The sequence below is a fragment of the Helianthus annuus genome, chromosome 9, assembly GCF_002127325.2.
Source record: "Helianthus annuus cultivar XRQ/B chromosome 9, HanXRQr2.0-SUNRISE, whole genome shotgun sequence".
In the NCBI taxonomy this organism is placed as follows: domain Eukaryota; kingdom Viridiplantae; phylum Streptophyta; class Magnoliopsida; order Asterales; family Asteraceae; genus Helianthus; species Helianthus annuus.
In genome coordinates, this window is record NC_035441.2 from 180,945,747 (window position 1) to 180,950,814 (window position 5,068).

A 5,068-nucleotide genomic window follows, 5' to 3' on the forward strand; every position below is an offset into this window, starting at 1 on the left:
GAACCCTCCTAAAATATTTAGAACGTCCCTATACAACCTAAAATACACCCCGTATACGAAACCCGGACCCGAAATACCTTTATATAAATAAAAATAAATAAAAACATTATTTTAAGTCTGTCGCGGGGCGCGACAGCCTGGACACCAGGCCGCACCCCATGCTGCCATGTGTCCCCACTCGTGTCGAAGCTAACCTATGACGGGCCAAGGCTAGGGCCTACCCGACCTAGCTCGCAGGGCGCGACGACCCCTTGTGTCTCTTTCGCGAGCCGCAAGAGACCATCGATCAGGCACTATAAATAGGATCGATCGGCATTCAGTTTTAGTCGCTCAAATCTCAAACCCTCTCTCTTTCAATTCTGAAGTATTAGAATTAACATCGGGCATAATACCCCCTAAATAGCAAAGCTCTGCCTCATTGTAAGTATTTTAACCCCGGTTACGTATTAGATACGCTGCCCGATTGATCTAGTGCTCCGTAACGCATGTCGAGGCTCTGCCTAACTCAGTCGTTGGAGTTCTGTCTCGGGGAGGGTATAACTAATGTAAATTTGGGTTATTATACTAACGCGTGTGCATTGTTTATTTAACTAGATTATAACCAGGAAGACACGAGGAAAATAGCTAAAATAGCAATGTGAGTGATTTCTGTAACACCCCGTGTTTCGAAAGTCAAAGTCAAAGTCAAGATTGAAGTCAAAGGAAGAAAAGATTGCTAATTGCGATCTGTCACTCCTTGCTCAACTACTGTTTTGACTTCTTTGACTTGTAGATAGTCTATTTATTTTATCGCATTAGTTGTATTATGTGGAGTACTTGTTAATAATCGAGGTTTAATCGATGTTTAGCGCATGTTTTATCGCTTTATCGCTTATCGCATCACAATCACATTCGTAACCCGACTTATGCATTCTGGATATTTACGTGTGTGTGCTCTATATGTGTTGCTTGTGCATGTTTATTTACTTTATGTTTTGTGGTGATTAATCGAAAAGCAATCGCAAACTCTATCGCAATCGAATCGCAGAAGCTAAACGCAAGTTAATTATAGTGATTGTATGTTAGATATAGTAGTTGGGATTAATTGTGTAACTAATGGGTAATTCAATCGCATCGCTCACTCGAAACGCATCGCAAAGCTCCACGCACGAAACGAAACGCCGAAACTCAATCGTCGGAGCCACTCGATCGAGTGACCGCTCGATCGGACGGCCAACTGATCGGACGGCCAACCGATCAGATTGCCATCCGACCTGATTTCCATCCGATCGGTGACCCACTCGATCCTTGTGCACTTTCCTTTTTGGGAAACCCTATAAATACCTACCTGTCACATCATTTGTGATGTGACAGTTCCTCTGCTCGACCAACTCGCTTCAGCCCTTCTTTCTCTCGATTTCTCGCGATTCTTGTAAGTTTTCAACCTGAATCTTGTACTTCTATGATCTACACACACTTCTTCATCATTCTCTCTTTTGAAACTTAACTTTTAACCGTGAAATCACCGGATTTGAGGTGTTCTAGGGTGATGTCATCATGGAGTTCTTATGAACTTCAACTATTGGCCTCAATCCACCAAGAACAACTTAGATCTAGACGATTTCAACATGAATAAAAAAAGATCTTGCATAATATGAACATATTCATGGTGAAAAGGATTGAAAGATGGTTTCTAACTTTCTTTCAACTCTTTTACACACAATGCACTCAAAACCGATAGAATCAGAGCTTGTTCTGTTCTTCTACTCCTTCTTGTTGATGTGTCGGTTCAAGATCTGGGTTCTATCCAAGAGACTACCGATTTCGGGTTAAACATGAAACACCGTCTCGAGCAGTTAACTGGCCGGACTAGGGTGGTTCCTGTCCGATCGGGTCACTTGAGTCTTGACGAGGCTTCTGTTGTTTGACACGTTATCACATCGTCTCGATCAAAACTGCAAACCTTCAAAACAATCAAGTGACAAAGACGGTCAGATCATTAGGACGGATTGTCGTCCGATCGGATTGCCATCCGATCGGACAGCCGTCCGATCGGCTTACACTTGGTTCCACACTTAAACTTTTCATTTAATTATTCAAAGGACTGAACGTTGAACGAATTGTCGTCCGATCGGATTGCCATCCGATCGAACGACCATCCGACCATGTGACATTTGGACTTCAACACTTAAACAATTTTCAACATGTTTAATGCATTACCAGTTCTAACGGATTCTTACCCGATCGGTAGACCATCCGATCGAGTGACAACACTGCTGTGAACTTGTTCTCTGAGAAATACCTCACCGAACGGATCGTCACCCGATCGAACCGCCGTTCGATCGATCGACCTGAAGGGTAGAGATACTTCTCTGTTTTCAAAATGCTACAACGAAAACTTCAAAAGGCAAACCATCATACACAAATACATCTTCACCAAACGAGGTGTCAATCCAATCGAATGGCCATCCGATCGGATGACCATCTGAACGGATTGACATCCGATCAACTGGCCATCCGATCGGATTGTCATCCGACCAGATTGCCATCCGACACTTATCACTTTGCATCGTTTTACACGCCGCTTATCGTTATTGCTATCGTTAACTGTTCAGGCTAATCTCTCTCAGCGCTCCCTTCAATCCAAGAGAGTGTTTACTTGTTAAACATAATCAGTGAGTATATTCGATCCCTTTTTGCTTTACGCACTTTTGGGTGTTACATACGTTATCTATATTCAAATCACAATCAACACACAACGCAAACGCTATTTATATGTTAACCGCCACTGCATGCTATGTGTTATTCGATGAATGCTTGTATGTTATGTTAACACAGTGATCGTTGCCTGACACCTTAGCAACGATAGTACTATAGTTTGGACTCAGCACCTGTCGTGGACAGGGGTTATTAAGGGCTTTACTTCACGTGTTCCAGTGGGGACATACGTTGCGCATTCTACAACTCGCAGTCACGTCTGTGCATATTTCTCTGTCAATAACCTACTTGCCTTCGCTTTATACATGTTACATGCTGGTTATGCGTAAACTATTTCGAACTCTATTATGCTATATCAAACTTGTATGCTCACCTTTACACTATGTGTATTGATCTTTATTTTAACGTATGTGACAGGTGCTTAGGGCCTCTTTTCACAAAGTGTTTTCACAAAACCTCAATTGTTTTTACATTATAATTAACAGTGATTGAGTATTTGTATTCTACAATTATCGTCGGTATGTTGGGGTTTTGTATACAAAATTTGTTACTACACTGTGAGTAGTAACATTACCACCAGTCAGGATTGACAGTACCGTGGGTGGTAATTAAAGTAGATGTAAACAAATGTAGTTGCCAGATTGCCCTCAATGCTGTACAATGATAAAACCTGTTTTGATTAAATTAGGATTCACTCGCCAGTATTTCTTGCTGATAAAATGTTTTTAAACGCGTTTCAGGTAACAAAATGTGAAAGCCAATTAGATGCCAGCTAGACAGCACTGAAGGCTTGTAAAAGTGGCTATAAAAGTTACCTAAATAAAGAAGATGTTTTATTTTAATAAATTAGGGTTTATCCCTATAAAGATGTTTGTAATGGAAACTTGGGAATTTCCCATGTATTTACTATTATGAAAATGTGGTATTTTACTCTGATAAAATATTTCCTAACTATGGTCCTGATGTAAATTCCGCTGCCAAATTAATGATAAACACTGATACCACCATCTCTGAGTAGGCCGCGGCCGTCCGCCTCCCGGGGCAAGGGTCGGGGGTTGCGACATCAACTTTTTTTCAATCATTAGAGCCCGGTTGATTTCGAACGACGTGAAGCAACACAAGAAAAAGAATTCACCATACCCATGTTAGGAATTTTAAGCCAAAGGGACACCTGCATCCATAATATTTCTCGCCTAGCTACAAGCAACCAACATATGATCTGCATTCTCGTAAAAACCGCAACCCCCACACACTCGAGATACCAGTTGCACCCCACGAGCCGCAAGGGTGAATTTAGTCGGGATCCTACCCTAAATCGCCCTCAAAACAAAATAACTAGTTCTCGGAGGGGCCCAATTATTCCATTTGAAGGCACCCACGTCCACTGTTGCCCCAGTTTTTTTGGCTATCTCATTCCTTACGACATCGATAATTCTTCTCTTATGTTGTATTTCCAACCCCAATGTCCTTCCCACTAGATACACTAACTTTGCTAACATAATACACTAAATTCCCAGTTTGAGTGCATTCCTTTGTTATGTTTGGCCCTCTAATTAATGCATTCCCATCTCCATTCCACTAATGTATTCTCCAACACCATATAACAATCTCATACTTTTGTTGTATTAGTTAACTAGCTCACAAATCCGTATATTACACGGGTTAAGTATTGAAAAAATGTAAATTATAAATTTATGTATAATCCTTATTTGTGAAATGACATTGTACATAAAATAGTTAAATAAAATGAAAAGTTACATTTTCAGCTATTCAAATATAATTGTTTAAGTATTCACCTCTCTCTTAAGTCACTATAAGACGTTTTATTATTTACGGTTGTGAAACATTAACACTAAAAAAATAAGTTGTAAGCAATAAGGTTGTGGCAAATGAATTGTAATTAAATTTTACTACGCATGTGAATATGATATAATAAGTACTATTTTATATGTAATTATGTTACTAAAAATAAAAGAAGCACCGACGGGAAGGTATTGTTACGTTGGTGTACCAAAATGCGTTACACATGTCGCATGATAAAAAAACGAGTTGATGTGTAATACGTGTAACACCGTCGATGCTTTTTCATTTTTTTTATTCTTAGTAATGTAATTACATATAAAAGTTACCCAAAAAATGAAAAAGAAAATTGTTACATAAGGTTTTCTTAGGATTTTCTCATCTCAAATGAGTATTGTATGTATACTTAGACCATCCGGTGTGGTCTCGCGCCCCTGCCAAATGAGCCTCCATAGCGCCCCTCTTCCCATTTCTTAGGCGCAAAAGGGGTGCGCTATGGAGGGGGCTCCGTCTCTTCAATGAGCGTCAAAAGATTATGCATGTGGGACCATTCATTCCAACCAATCAGATT